The following is a 15,220-nucleotide window of genomic DNA, read 5'->3' as shown; positions in this document are numbered from 1 at the left end:
CCTGAAGTGCAATCCGTCAGTCAAGCGGATAATTGTCACAAAGGTTTCTGGGCTGGAGTAGTTTTGATGTATTTATTTTATTTTGTTAGTATGTTTGGTTTTGTTCTCTGTCTCCCCCTTTCAGACTGTGAGCCCACTGTTGGGTAGGGACTGTCTCTATATGTTGCCAACTTGTACTTCCCAAGCGCTTAGTCCAGTGCTCTGCACATAGTAAGCGCTCAATAAATACGATTGATGATGATGATGATGTAGGATTGGTAGTACTGCTTAGTTCCAAAAATAATACTTTGCTCAGTGCAACCTTTGGAGGTGTTTCTTTCGCCCCAAAGATTTGTTTTCCCCTCACAGATACAACCCAAAAATGAACAGAGCAGGCCACTGCCTTTCTTCCACGCCTTACTGCAGCGACCAGTGGATAAACGCTGTCGACTGAGAGACACAAAAGATCGGCAACTATCCACATTTTCAGTGCAAGAGCTTTTTACGCCTTGCCAGTTCGTGTTCAACAGTTGTTTCTTGGTGTCGAGTTTAAAAACGAATTAATGAAAAGTTCTACTGTGGGCGCTGAACAGCAGTTAGGAAAGGCTGGATTGTTATCATTCCAGGAAATGCTGCTGCTGCTGCTGACTTCTGTGTCTCTGGCCAAGCCTCTTAACCTCTGCTTCTGTTTTACCATCTGTTTCTGTAGCTAACCCCACTTCTTGGGATTAACTGGCTTGTGTTTTGAAACGTAAATGTTTCAATAAACATAGTTCTCTTATTACATGGTGGGGCAGGGGTTGTAACCTCGCAGAATCTCTTGTTAAAGAAAGTTTGTTTTGTAGAACTGACCCTGTGTCCCACATCACACATGCAATGCGTGTGTCCCACCATTTCTTCGGACACTTCTTCTAGACTGTGAGCCCACTGTTGGGTAGGGACTGTCTCTATATGTTGCCAGCTTGTACTTCCCAAGCGCTTAGTACAGTGCCCTGCACACAGTAAGCGCTCAATAAATGATTGATTGATTGATTGATTGACACTGGGCATGCTTTATCCAGACAGGATCGTGTTGTTGGAAGAATGTTCCCTAATTCTGCCATCCTGTTCTAGTCACGGCGTGTAGTGAAAACAACATGCTCATCGTCGATCGTATTTATTGAGCACTTACTGTGTGCACAGCACTGTACTAAGCGCTTGGGAAGTACAAGTTGGCAACATATAGAGACAGTCCCTACCCAACAGTGGGCTCACAGTCTAGAAAGGGGAGACAGAGAACCAAACCAAACATATTAACAAAATAAAATAAATAGAATAGATATGTACAAGTAAAATAGAGTAATAAATATGTACATACATATATACATATATATGTATACATATACACAGGAGGGAGAGCAAGTATCGAATCCCCATTTTACAGTTGAGGAAACAGACTCAGAGATGCTAAATGACTTGCTCCAGGTCACACAGCAAGCACTTGACAGAGCCAGGATTAGAACTCAGGACCTCTGACTCCCAGGCCTGACTCTTTCAATTGGGGAGGGTTTGCTTCTCTCAGTCATGTCTTCTTCCTCTTGGTGTTGACAGAACTTATGTCCGTGGGCTGCTGAGCTCAGAGGGGCAGAGCATAAGCTCTCCAAAAGCAGGGACCATGTCTTCCAACACTGCTGTCCTCTCATCATCATCAATCGTATTTATTGAGCGCTTACTATGTGCAGAGCACTGTACTAAGCACTTGGGAAGTACAAATTGGCAACATATAGAAACAGTCCCTACCCAACAGTGGGCTCACAGTCTAAAAGGGGGAGACAGAGAACAAAACCAAACATACTAACAAAATAAAATAAATAGAATAGATATGTACAAATAAATTAAATAAATAAATAGAGTAAAAAAAATATGTACAAGCATATATACATATATACAGGTGCTGTGGGGAAGGGAGGGAGGTAAGATGGGGGGATGGAGAGGGGGACGAGGGGGAGAGGAAGGAAGGGGGCATCATCATCATCAGTACTTACTGAGTGTCTACTGGTACAGAGCATTGAATTAGACACTTGACTCCAAAGCCCAGGCTCTTTAACATCAACATCAACATCAACATCAATTGTATTTATTGAGCGCTTACTATGTGCAGAGCACTGTACTAAGCGCTTGGGAAGTACAAACTGGCAACATATAGAGACAGTCCCTACCCAACAGTGGGCTCACAGTCTAAAAGGGGGAGACGGAGAACAAAATCAAACATACTAACAAAATAACAAAACTAACAAAATAAAATAAATAGAATAGCTATGTACAAGTAAAATAAATAAATAGAGTAATAGATATGTACAAACATATATACAGGTGCTGTGGGGAAGGGAAGGAGGTAAGATGGGGGGGATGGAGAGGGGGACGAGGGGGAGAGGAAGGAAGGGGATCAGCCTGGGAAGGCCTCCTGGAGGAGGTGAGCTCTCAGCAGGGCCTTGAAGGGAGGGCTCTTTACACTGAGCCACACTGCTTCTCCAAAGATTAATGAGAGGAGGTCGCAGAAACAAATGGAGGGTGTCGGGGGAGGCTCAGAGCTGCTGGTGGCTTGGGGTCGAGGACTGGGGAATAAGAAAACTTCACCTCGAATATCCAGAAACCCGGCGGTGGGGGTTGGGGGCTCAATAGGGCCTGCAGGGGGTTGAGCAAGATTTCTCCTAAGTGCTTACTACACTGCTCTGCACCAGTAAGCACTCAGTAAATACCACTGATTGAGTGTGCGGGGCTCAGCGGAAACGGGCATCAATACTGGAAGACAATTCCAGCACATATTCCGCCGGTGGTGGTGGTGGTGGGGGGGGTGTACTTTCCGCCTCTTACCCACTGGGGCCTAAGACCTGCTCACCCTCAATGCCAGAGGGCCAGGAAAGGAGCACTATTGTATTTTCACCGACAAAACACGCAAGAGACTCTCTCCAAGGCACTTCCCCTCACAGGCAGTAACCACCCCCGTCTCCTATCCGAAGGACAACACTTCTGTTTCCCACCAAGACTAAACGCTCCTCGTGGGAAAGATGCCCATGTGATGTTTCATGGGGTATCTTTCACTAAACCCTTTGCTGCTACTTAACTCCTCTGTGCCTCATCATCATCATCATCATCAATCGTATTTATTGAGCGCTTACTGTGTGCAGAGCACTGTACTAAGCGCTTGGGAAGTACAAATTGGCAACATATAGAGACAGTCCCTACCCAACAGTGGGCTCACAGTCTAAAAGGGGGAGACAAAATCAAACATACTAACAAAATAAAATAGAATAGATATGTACAAGTAAAATAAATAAATAAATAGAGTAATAAATACGGACAAACATATATACAAAGTCCTCATAAAAAGTGATGGTGAATCTTCAGTTGCTACTTCACCAACATAGGTTTTACTTACTACACAAGTGTTGGTCCAGGTTTTCACAATTGCTTGGGAACGTAAATGCACGTCTTGCCTCACTTCCCTCATCTGGAAAATGGGGATTAAGACTGTGAGCCCCACGTGGGACAACCCGATCACCTTGTAACCTCCCCAGCGCTTAGAACAGTGCTTTGCACATAGTAAGCGCTTAATAAATGCCATTATTATTATTATTAACTTGTATCTACCCCAGCACTAGCACATTGTAAGAGCCTAACAAATAACCACCGATTTTTATTTCATGAGTTTGGATCCAAAGAAGCTTCCTCCCCACTCCCACACATGCCGTGCTGCAGCCCCTCCGTTTCAACCCCTGCTTCCTCCTAGAAGCAGATTTCGCGAAACGGGTAACAGTAGAAGAGTCTTCAGAGGTAGCAGAAGAAGACAGTAATCTGGAAAAAGGGACTAAAGCAAGCTGTGAGTGAAAACATGGGGCTAGGGGACAGGATTTAGGAATCAATCAATGGTATTTATTGAGCGCTTAGTGTTGCAGAGCACTGTAATAAGCACTTGAGAGAGTACAATACAACAGAATTGGTAGACATTCCCTGCTCACAAAGAGTTTACAGTCTAGAGTTGGGGGGTGATGGGGAACACAGGGTTGTAAAGGGGAAAAAGTCTCTCAATAATTATGGATATGTATATAAATGCTGTAGGGCTAAGGGTGGAGTGAATATCAAGTGTGTAAACAATAATAATAATTATAATAATGGCATTTATTAAGTGCATACTATGTGCAAAGCACTGTTCTAAGCGTCGTAAAGGGTATAATGGGGCCACCAGGCCCCAGGGAGACGGGGAAGCAACAGGGCCTAGTGGCTAGAGCTTGGGCCCGGGAGTCAGAAGGACCTGGGTTCCAATCCCCGCTCCGCCACTCGTCTGCCGTGTGACCTTGGGCAAGTCACATCACTTCGAAGCAGCGTGGCTCAGTGGAAAGAGCCCAGGCTTTGGAGTCAGAGGTCACGGGTTCAAGTCCCGGCTCTGCCGTTTGTCAGCTGGGTGACTTTGAGCAAGTCACTTCACTTCTCTGTGCCTCAGTTCCCTCATCTGGAAAATGGGGATTAAGACTGTGAGCCCCCCATGGGACAACCTGATCACCTTGTAACCTCCCCAGCACTTAGAACAGTGCTTTGCACATAGTAAGTGCTTAACAAATGCCATTATTATTATTATTATTATGAGAGACAGGACAGGGCCCCAGTGTCATGGCTTACTGGTGGTTATCTCTCTCTCTCTCTGTCTTCCTGGGGAAGTAGCACAGCCTTGGAGTCAGAAGGTCATGAGTTCTAATCTTGGTTCTGCCACTTTGCTGCATGGCCTTGGACAAGTCACTTCACTTCTCTGTGCCTCAGTTCCCTCATCTGGAAAATGGGGATTAAGACTGTGAGCCCCACGTGGGACAATCTGATCACCCTGTAACCTCCCCAGCGCTTAGAACAGTGCTTTGCACAGAGTAAGCGCTTAATAAATGCCATTATAATCATTATTCTCCAGGCCTCAGTTCCTTCATCTAGAAAATGGAGATTAAGATGGTGAGCTCTTAATGTGTGGGACAGGATTGTGTCCAACCTGATTATCTTGCGTCTACCTCAGTGCTTAGTACAGTGCCTGGCACATAGTAAGCACTAAACAAATACCACAGTTATTAATAATATTGAAAGGAGAGGGAGTAGAAGAAAGAAAGGCTTAGTAAGGGGAGGCATCTTGGAGGAAATTTGCTTTCAATAAGGTTTTGAAGGAAGGGAAAGCGGTGGTCTGTTGTATATGAAGGGGGCAGGAGTTCGAAGTCAGAGGCTGGATGTGAGCAAGCAGTCAGTGGTGAGATAGGAAAGAGCACGGGCTTGGGAGTCAGAGGTCATGGGTTCAAATCCCGCTCCGCCACTCATCGGCTGTGTGACACAGGGCAAGTCACTTCACTTCTCTGTGCCTCAGTTACCTCATCTGTAAAATGGGGATTAAGATTGTGAGCCCCCCCTGGGACAACCTGATCACCTTGTATCCCCCCCCAAGCGCTTAGAACAGTGCTTTGCACATAGTAAGCGCTTAATAAATGCCATCATTATTATTATTATAGAGGGATCGAGGTACAAGTAAGTAGGTTGGTGATACAGGAGTGAAGTGAGTGGATCAAAATAGGAAATCAGGGAGGTAAGCTAGAAGGGGACGAACTGATTGAGTGTTTTAAAGCTGATGGTAAAGAGTTCCTGTTTGATACAGAGGTGGATGGTCAACCACTGGGGGTCCTTGAGGAGTGTAGAAACATGGACTGTTAATGATTATGTGGCCACTTTTTTGAAACTCAGTTTTCTTTAAATTGGGGTTGATAATATCTGCTCCATTCCTTATTCAATCATAGATATTTACTAAGTGCCGCCTTTGCGCAAAGCCCTGTATTAATAATAATAATAATGTTGGCATTTGTTAAGCGCTTACTATGTGCAAAGCACTGTTCTAAGCGCTTGGGGGCATACAAAGTGATCAGGTTGTCCCACGTGGGGCTCACAGTCTTAATCCCCATTTTACAGATGAGGTAACTGAGGCTCAGAGAAGTTAAGGGACTTGCCCAAGGTCACACAGCAGACATGTGGCGGAGCCAGGATCCGAACCCATGACCCCTGACTCCAAAGCCCGGGCTCTTTCCACTGAGCCACGCTGCTTTTCTTATTCCACGGGAACATTTTGAGGTGAATTTCCCAGAGACGGACACTGTAAATACAAAGTACAATTTATTCTAAATTATCCGTGGGTTTGATGGGACGCTATTTAACCTAGCCAATATTGGTTCCAAAAGCCAAGGAGCGTGCTGGGAAGGCTAAGGTGAATCCTGGGCCTTTTTAGACTGTGAGCCCACTGTTGGGTAGGGACTGTCTCTATATGTTGCCAATTTGTACTTCCCAAGCGCTTAGTACAGTGCTCTGCACATAGTAAGCGCTCAATAAATACGATTGATGATGATGATGACGGGCACCGCTGCACTGCTTTCTCTAGGTGTGGAGGTCCCAGTCCTAATGTTTCAGATGCCAATCACCTCCAAGATCACTGTATGTTTGTACACTGGTGACCCTTAGAGGGAACTGAATGGCAGAGAGTTTGGATGTAAGAAATAATTTCTGGACCATTTTATCAGTAAAACAGGTTACCAAGGGAGGTGTGGCATCCCCACCCCTGGAGGTCTTTAAAAGAGGTTAAAAACCATCTACTCTGGATGGATTAGTCTTTCATCTGCCCAGAGGCAGGGGATTGGTCAAGATGACCTCTTTAGATTTCAATCGAGGCAGTGATTGATTATTATTGATTATTAAAATAATTATTAACATATTATCTTACAAAAATAATATGGTCAGCAGAGTGAAGTGTGGACTGGAATGGGGGGAGACAGGAGGCAGGGAGGTCAGTGTTTGGCCCATTTGTGTTTAATCAATCAATCAATCATATTTATTGAGCACTTACTATGTGCAGAGCACTGTACTAAGCGCTTGGGAAGTAGAAATTGGCAACATATAGAGACAGTCCCTCCCCAACAGTGGGCTCACAGTCGGGAAGCAGCGTGGCCTAATGGCTAGAGCACAGGCCTGGGAATCAGAGGGCAATGGGTTCTAATCCTGGCTCCGTCACTTGTCCGCTGGGTGACCTTGAGCAAGTCACTTCACTTCGGTGTGCCTCAGTTCTCTCATCTGTAAAATGGAGATTAAGACTGTGAGCCCCATGGGGGACTGTGTCCAACCTGTAAGCTCCTTGTGGGTAAGGAACGTTTCTGCCAACATTGTTGTAATGTACTCGGCCAATCTCTTAGTACAGTGCTCTGCACACAGTAAGCGTTCAATGAGTGCCACTGATTGATGGATGGATGGCTGATAGACTGTGAGCCCACTGTTGGGTAGGGACTGTCTCTATATGTTGCCAATTTGTACTTCCCAAGCGCTTAGTACAGTGCTCTGCACATAGTAAGCGCTCAATAAATACGATTGATGATGATAGGAGCAGCCGTCATGTTGTTGATGTAAAGATGTGACTTGGGGCAGGTCACTTCACTTCTCTGTGCCTCAGTTCACTCATCTATAAAATGAGGATTGGCCTTACCTCCTTCCCCACCCCAGAGCACCTATATATATATATATATACATATATATATACATATATATATATATATATATACATATATATATATGTTTGCCTGAATTTATTACTCTATTTTATTTGTGCATATTTATTCTATTTTATTTTGTTAATATGTTTGGTTTTGTTCTCTGTCTCCCCCTTCTAGACTGTGAGCCCACTGTTGGGTAGGGACTGTCTCTATATGTTGCCAACTTGTACTTCCCAAGCGCTTAGTACAGTGCTCTGCACACAGTAAGCGCTCAATAAATACGATTGAATGAATGAATGAATGAACCTGATTTGTTTGTATTCACCCCCAGTGTTCAGTACAGTGCCCGGTGCATAGTAAGCGCTTAACAAATACCACAATTATTGTAATTATTATTATTATTATTATTGTTCTGGAGGCCAGAATTGGTCCTTAAACAAAGCGATTTTTGCCTCCCAGGGTAGTTTCCCCACAGAACAACTTATGTGGTGTCAAGCACACTGAGGATGTTCACTGAAAAAGAGAGGGCAGGGCAGGTAAGAGAGAAAGAACTTTTAAATTGAAAACAAATTGAATCCTGAGTTAAAACTGACCAAATTAATTTGAACTGAAAATACAACATATCCTTTCAAAGCTTTCACAGTCTCCATACTGTTTTGTTCAAAAAATCAAAGATTTCCATCAGTTTGCATTTGTCAACAGATCCTTGCAACCAAATGTTATTTCAGCAATGGTCTAACTGACCAAATTAATTTGAATTTAAAAGTGACTTGACAGTGGGTCCAATAAGGGAAAGAAGGAAGGAGAGAACTAACACTCAGCAAAACAGAGCCAGGAGAGGGGAGCTCAGTAGCCAAGACAGGGGGACCTTGAGGGGTCAAGACAACCAAGGATGGGGTTGGAAAGCGTTCAGGGATTAAGAGGACCGAGAAAGCTAAATTATGAAACTCAGAAAGGCTAGAGATCAGCAGGGGGAACATCTGAACAAAGACAAAAGACGAGAGGTCAATCACGGAGAGAAGAGGGGAGAATGGAAGGCAATATAGTGATCTGTAGTGATGGATTAAAGGAAAACTATAAATTGCATTTTAAAGGCAATTCCTACAGACATCCTAATGATTTCAGGACTCTGAGACATGGTGGAAATGAAATAAGAGTATTTTGAACAAAGTAAGATTCTGGTCTTCTACACAGTCATAAATGTACAACGCTAATGAAGACTGACTAAAAATCAGACAAGAAACTGCCTTTAAATAATGCAATGGGACAAGCTGGAGATGCAAGTTCCTTTGAAAGTGCTTAGCTCAGTGCTTTGCACATACTAAGTGTTCAATAAATAGGAACGAATAAATTTTTACTATGAGAGAACCCTGTCTAGAAACGTGTCCCTGAATATTTAAAATACAAGGTGCTCTGGCTGCAGATGAAAACAAATTGAATCCCGAGTTAAAACTGACCAAATTAATTTGAACTGAAAATACAACAGATTCTTTCAAAGCTTTCACAGTCTCCATACTGTTTTGTTCGAAAAATCAAAGATTTCCATCAGTTTGCATTTGTTAACAGATCCTTGCAACCAAATGTTATTTCAGCAATGGTCTAACTGACCAAATTAATTTGAATTTAAAATGCAACATATTCTTTCAAAGCCTTCACAGTCTCCATACTGTTTTGTTTGAAAAATCAAAGATTTCCATCAGTTTCCATGACCAAATTAATTTGAATTTAAAATACAACATATTCTTTCAAAGCTTTCACAGTCTCCATACTGTTTCGTTTGAAAAATCAAAGATTTCCATCAGTTTGCGTTTGTTAACAAATCCTTGCAAACAAATGTTATTTCAGCAATGGTCTTACTGAGCGCTCGCCACATTTACCCTTAGGAAACTGATCAGTTGACCTGAAAACACAGCCTCAAGTCCCCATTTAAATATTTCTCAATCTTGCTGCCGTTTGCAAATATTTAGTTGGATCTCAGCGTATATGATCTGAAACTGAGTTTTCTTTTAAAGACAATTTAACTGTGTTAGTAATCTTGCCTTACAACCGCAGTTAACATATCAAACCATAGCAGCAGAGAAATATTGTGAAAACTGCTTAAAATGCCCATAACTGGGGCCACCTCTTCAGACAGGTACATCAAGGCAAAAGAGGGGAGAATTATCGCTGACCAAATTAAGCTGTTTTCATGGAAATCCACTATGATAGACAGCAATGAGCATTTAATAATGCTCCAATTGTGTGCCTAAAATCCTGCCGACAGCAGCATCCCTTCAAACCTACAGATAATTTGGCATAAATTGTATTTTGTATTTATAGTGTCCGTCTCTGGGAAATTCACCTCAAAATGTTCCCGTGGAATACAGGGCTTTGCGCAAAGAAGGCACTCAGTAAATATCTATGATTGAATAAGGAATGGAGCAGATATTATCAACCCCAATTTAAGGAAACCTGAGTTTCAATAAAGTGGCCAAATTCACTCCACTGATGTATCTGTTTCACCTGACCCACATTAGATCAGGCAGTGCAGAATAAAGTACAACAAATGTTTGAAACTTATCCTTCAAGGAGGTGTGACTTTATGTGTTAGCCTAGTCTATTCAGTTAACAGGCTTTATTTAACTGTAAGTAGCCACCTGATTCCCTAGCAAAGGGTAAGACTAACAAATGCAACATTCAAATCTTAGTACATCAAGATTAGAACAGTTGGATCATGAAAATACCTGCATTCGACCGAGCAATAGGTGACTTTTAGGTCTAATTCCCCTTTAAAAAAAATTTAACTTTAAAAAAAATGCTCCAGATTCCCTAATGCCTTTTTGCCTTTATAATTATGGTGTACCCATAGAAAAGCAAACTTTCTACGGCCAACCAGAGTAATGGTTCCCTGGCCCTCTGTGAGTATAGGTTTACAGAGGAAGCGCTTAACGAGAAATAATCTGAATAGTAAAGGTTGGGAATAAAGAGGTGAAGCCAGGGAGTATCTATAAAAGCCGCAGATTCTTAGTTTTAGAGTCTCATAACCCTGTATCTCATATTTTAGGCAAATTTAACCAAAATGATTGCACAGCAATGGTATTAAAGAAATTAGGAAATTGTCCTTAGATAATTGTTTGAATTGTTACAATTATCTGAGATGTTCCAATATACTTTAATATCACAGGCTCTGCACAACTCCCCTCACCAAAAATCAGTTGTAATGACAGATGATGAAATCCGTAACAAAGTTAACTTAGTTATATGGTAGTGAGAATGCCTCGGCACATAATTATAATTTAGCAGTGTTCTTATGAGTAATTAGCATTGAGGCGTCATCTTTATCCAAAAGAGCCCGTTTTAAATGAAATACTCTCGTGCACTGCATTCATTAGTTTCCTGAACATTAGTGGTATCTTTATAATGGACTTCAGTGGAGTTTTATGAAGTCAATGTCTGGCATACATTCCAGTCACCTGAGCACACTTAACATTCCCATAAAAAGCAGCTGAATTGAAGACCCCCATTGAATCACTGACTCGATTGAAATCTAAAGAGGTCACCTTGACCAATCCCCTGCCTCTGGGCAGATGAAAGACTAATCCATCCAGAGTAGATGGTTGTTTAACCTCTTTTAAAGACCTCCAGGGGTGGGAATTCCACACCTCCCTTGGTAACCTGTTTTACTGATAAAATGGTCCAGAAGTTTTTTCTTACATCCAAACTCTCTGCCATTCAGTTCCCCCGAAGTGTCACCAGTGTACAAACATACAGTGATCTTGGAGGTGATCGGCATCTGAAACATTAGGACTGGGACCTCCACAGCCTAGAGAGAGCTGTACTGCAGTGCCCAGGACTCACCTTGGCTATTGCCAAGAGAAGCAGCGTGGCTCAGTGGAAAGAGCCCAGGCTTTGGAGTCAGTGGTCGTGGGTTCAAATCTTGGCTCTGCCAATTGTCAGCTGTGTGACCTTGGGCAAGTCACTTAACTTCTCTGGGCCTCAGTTCCCTCATCTGGAAAATGGGGGTTGACTATGAGCCCCCCGTGGGACAACCTGATCACCCTGTAAACTCCCCAGCGCTTAGAACAGTGCTTTGCACATAGTAAGCGCTTAATAAATGCCATCATTATTATTATTATTATTATTGCTAGTGTCATGAGAGTGCCAGGAGACTACTCATCCATCAGCATTGATCTGCCCCACCTCCCAGCCTGAGCTTCCTCTCAACTGCCTCCTCTCCCCTGACTCTTTCACCCCCCCTAAACTAAATCCTCCAATTCAATGCCATGGACTCATGGATGCTCAGGGGAAGCATCCAGTTGCCCAAGCTGGTCCCTAGCTTTTCAGAAGAATAAGACCTTAAAAGGAACACATCTTGCTCTCTTCATTCCTACCAAGTCAGCCTTTTAATGGTCATTCCTGACTTTGGCATCTCCTTCCTTTCTCTCACTCAGTTCCCCTGGCTTGGAATTCCCGCCCTTCCCAAATCCAGTCCACCTCAGCTCTCACCATATTCAAAACCCTCCTAAAAACCTATCTTCTCCAACAAGCCTTCCAGGATTAATTTCCCAACATAGAGGCATAAGCCTATCAGCCAACGCTAGCACTTTTGAATTTATTTATACCCATCCTCAGCTTTCTTGAATATGTTTACTCAGTTCTACATTCAATTATTTATTTTGACTATTTCTGTAATATTTGTGCCCCCCACTTGAGTGTAAATTTCTTTTGAGCAGGGAACATGTCACTTCTTTATCCTGTACTTCCCAAACACTTTAATAAATGCTACTAATATGTTCTGCACACAGTAAGCACTTAATAAACACGATTGAAAGAATACTACTCCAGAGGAAATTTAATCCCATATCCTCTTGTTCAATCATCTATGAACTGAGAGAGACCATCTGGTCAGGATCCACCTCACAGAAATCCTTTATGTACCTGAAGATAGTCATTGTTCAGCCAGTTTAACACTGAAACCTGGGAAGATACTTCAACAAATTACGGCGATAAACTGTCAATTTGTAACCACCTAAAGGATGATGATAGTCACCAAATCACTATCTAGATTTCAGTCCAGTGTGAAATTAGTCCACTGCTAAACTGAGAAAGTGTGACTCATACAACTGTTAGGTGGGTGTCCATAATAATAATAATCGGGGTATTTATGAAGTGATTATTATGTGCCAAGTACAGGTTAGATACAAGATAATCAGGTTAGACACGGTCCCTGGCCCACAGGGGGTCCAAGGTCTAAGTAGGAGGGAGAACAAGTTTTGAATCTGCATTTAAAGATGAAAAAACCAAGGCACGGGGAAGTTAAGTGACTTAGCTAGGGCACGTAGCAGGCATATGACAGAGTCAGGATTAGAACCCAGGTCCTCTGTCTCCCAGGCCCAAGCTCATTCCATTAGGCCACGCTGCCCCATCTGGTCCAGTGATGGTACCCAAAAAGAGTAGCAGAAAAAGACTAAAGAGTCTTCCACCGTCTGACCTTTAAGCAGGCATATTGGAGCAAGTTTTCATCTCTCCATCCTGACCAACCTGTTACCTTCCTTCTCCAGAAACACTATCCAAGCTAGCCTTTTCTAACACAATATTCTCCTGGTTCTCCCCTTCCCACTTTGGCTGATCCTTCTCATTCACTTTTATCAGCTCTTCCTCAGCTTCTTACTAGCTGTGGCTGTCCCTCAAGACTCTGTATTGGGTTCCCTTCCCTTCTCATTTTGCACTCACTTCCTTGGGGAACTCAACTGCTCTCATGGTTCCTACTACTACCTCTATGCTAAATTCATCTCTTTAGCCCTGAGTTATATCCTTTTCTGCAGTCTCCCATTTCCTCCTGCTTCTAGAATATTTCTACCTGAAAGTCCGTCCAGCACCACAAGCTCAATGTGTTCACAACTGAACTCATCTTCCCTCCCAAATCTCTGCTCCACCTCACTTTCCTAATATAGTTGAAAACACCATCATTCCCCTGCCTCTCTTCAGTCACTCAATCAATCAACTGCATTTATTGAGCACCTAATGGGTGCAGAGCAGTATACTAAGCGCTTGGGAGAGTACAATATAACAGAGTTGGTCGACACATTCCCTGCCCACAGTGAGCTTACAGTGTAGAGGGGGAGACAGGCATTTTCTTGGCCTCTTCCTTTTTCAACTCACATATTCAGCCTGTCACCAAATCCTGCCAGTTCTTCCATCACAACATTTCCAGAATCTGCCCCTTCTTTTCCATACAAACCCCACCCTTTTCATTTCCTGACCGGATGACTGCATTTGCCTCCTCACTGATCACTCTGTCTCCAATCTCTCTCCTCTCTAGTCTCTACTCTCTGCTTGAAGAGAAGCAGCGTGGCTCAGTGGAAAGAGCCCGGGCTTTGGAGTCAGAGGTCATGGGTTCAAATCCTAGCTCTGCCAATTGTCAGCTGTGTGACTTTGGGCAAGTCACTTCACTTCTCTGGGCCTCAGTTACCTCATCTGTAAAATGGGGATTAAGACTGTGAGCCCCCCCAAGGGACAACCTGATCACCTTGTAACCTCCCCAGCACTTAGAAAAGTGCTTTGCACATAGTAAGTGCTTAATAAATGCCATTATTATTATTATTACTCCACTCTGCTTCTCTGTTCTTCTACTGCGTCCTTCTGCACCATTTTTCCCTACTTCTCAAAAACCTCCTTCCCTAAATAACTTTCATTTCCCACCCCCTACTACCACTTCAGCAATTCCATATCTCCTAGGCACTAAGGGACTCACCCCCTTAGCTCTTGGGTACCCCACTCACAGGAAGACTAACATACACAGTGCTCAGCACATAGTAAACACTTAATAAATACCATTATTATTATTATTACACATATTTTAACTGTTTAACCATTAGAGAAGCAGCATGGCACAGCACTCAGTAAATACAAATGAATTAAACTGACTAGAGCAAGGGCCGAGAGTCAGAAAGGTCATGGATTCTAATCATGATCCACCACTTGTCTGCTGTGTGACCTCGAGCAAGTCACTTCACTTGTCTTTGCGTCAATTACCTCATCTGTAAAATGGGATTGAGACGGTGAGCCCTTCGTGGGACAGGGACTGTGTCCAACCTGATTTGCTTGTATCTACTCCAGTGCTTAGTACAGTGCCTGGCACATAGTAAGTGCTTTACAAATACAATACTTCTTGTATCTGTATCCCTACCAGTAATATATTTTAGTGGTTGCCTTTCAGGCTAGATTATAAACTCAAGGTCGGGGTTGCATCTACTCTGTCGTAGTCACCCAAGCTCATCTGGCACAGTGCACAGCAAAAGTAAGAGCTCAGTAAATACAAGATCAAGCAGGACCGCCTAACAACTCTCTTATCCACTCTCTTCTAGCACTACACGTCGGCTCACACTCTTTGTTCCACTCAAGGTAGTCTGTTCGTTGTTGTCTCTCCTGTCACCACCCTCTTGGCTCATGCCCTCCCTCCTTCCTGGAATTTATCCCCCTTTCACAACAAGCAGATCACCGCTCTCTTCATCTTCAAAGCGCTTCTGAAATCACATCTCCAGGAGGCCTTGTCCAGCGGATTTATCTCCCCACTTTATATCACCAACTGCAATTTCAGCAGTTCCACACCACCTAAGCACTTACCCAGCACTTAGAACAGTGCTTTGCACATAGTAAGTGCTTAACAAATGCCATTATTATTATTATTACCTACTCACAACCCCCCAGGAGCAATTCTGAACAGTATCCCT

The sequence above is a fragment of the Tachyglossus aculeatus genome, chromosome 21 (genome assembly GCF_015852505.1).
Source record: "Tachyglossus aculeatus isolate mTacAcu1 chromosome 21, mTacAcu1.pri, whole genome shotgun sequence".
In the NCBI taxonomy this organism is placed as follows: domain Eukaryota; kingdom Metazoa; phylum Chordata; class Mammalia; order Monotremata; family Tachyglossidae; genus Tachyglossus; species Tachyglossus aculeatus.
The sequence above is the reverse complement of the archived record's forward strand: the minus strand, read 5'-3'. Positions refer to the sequence as shown.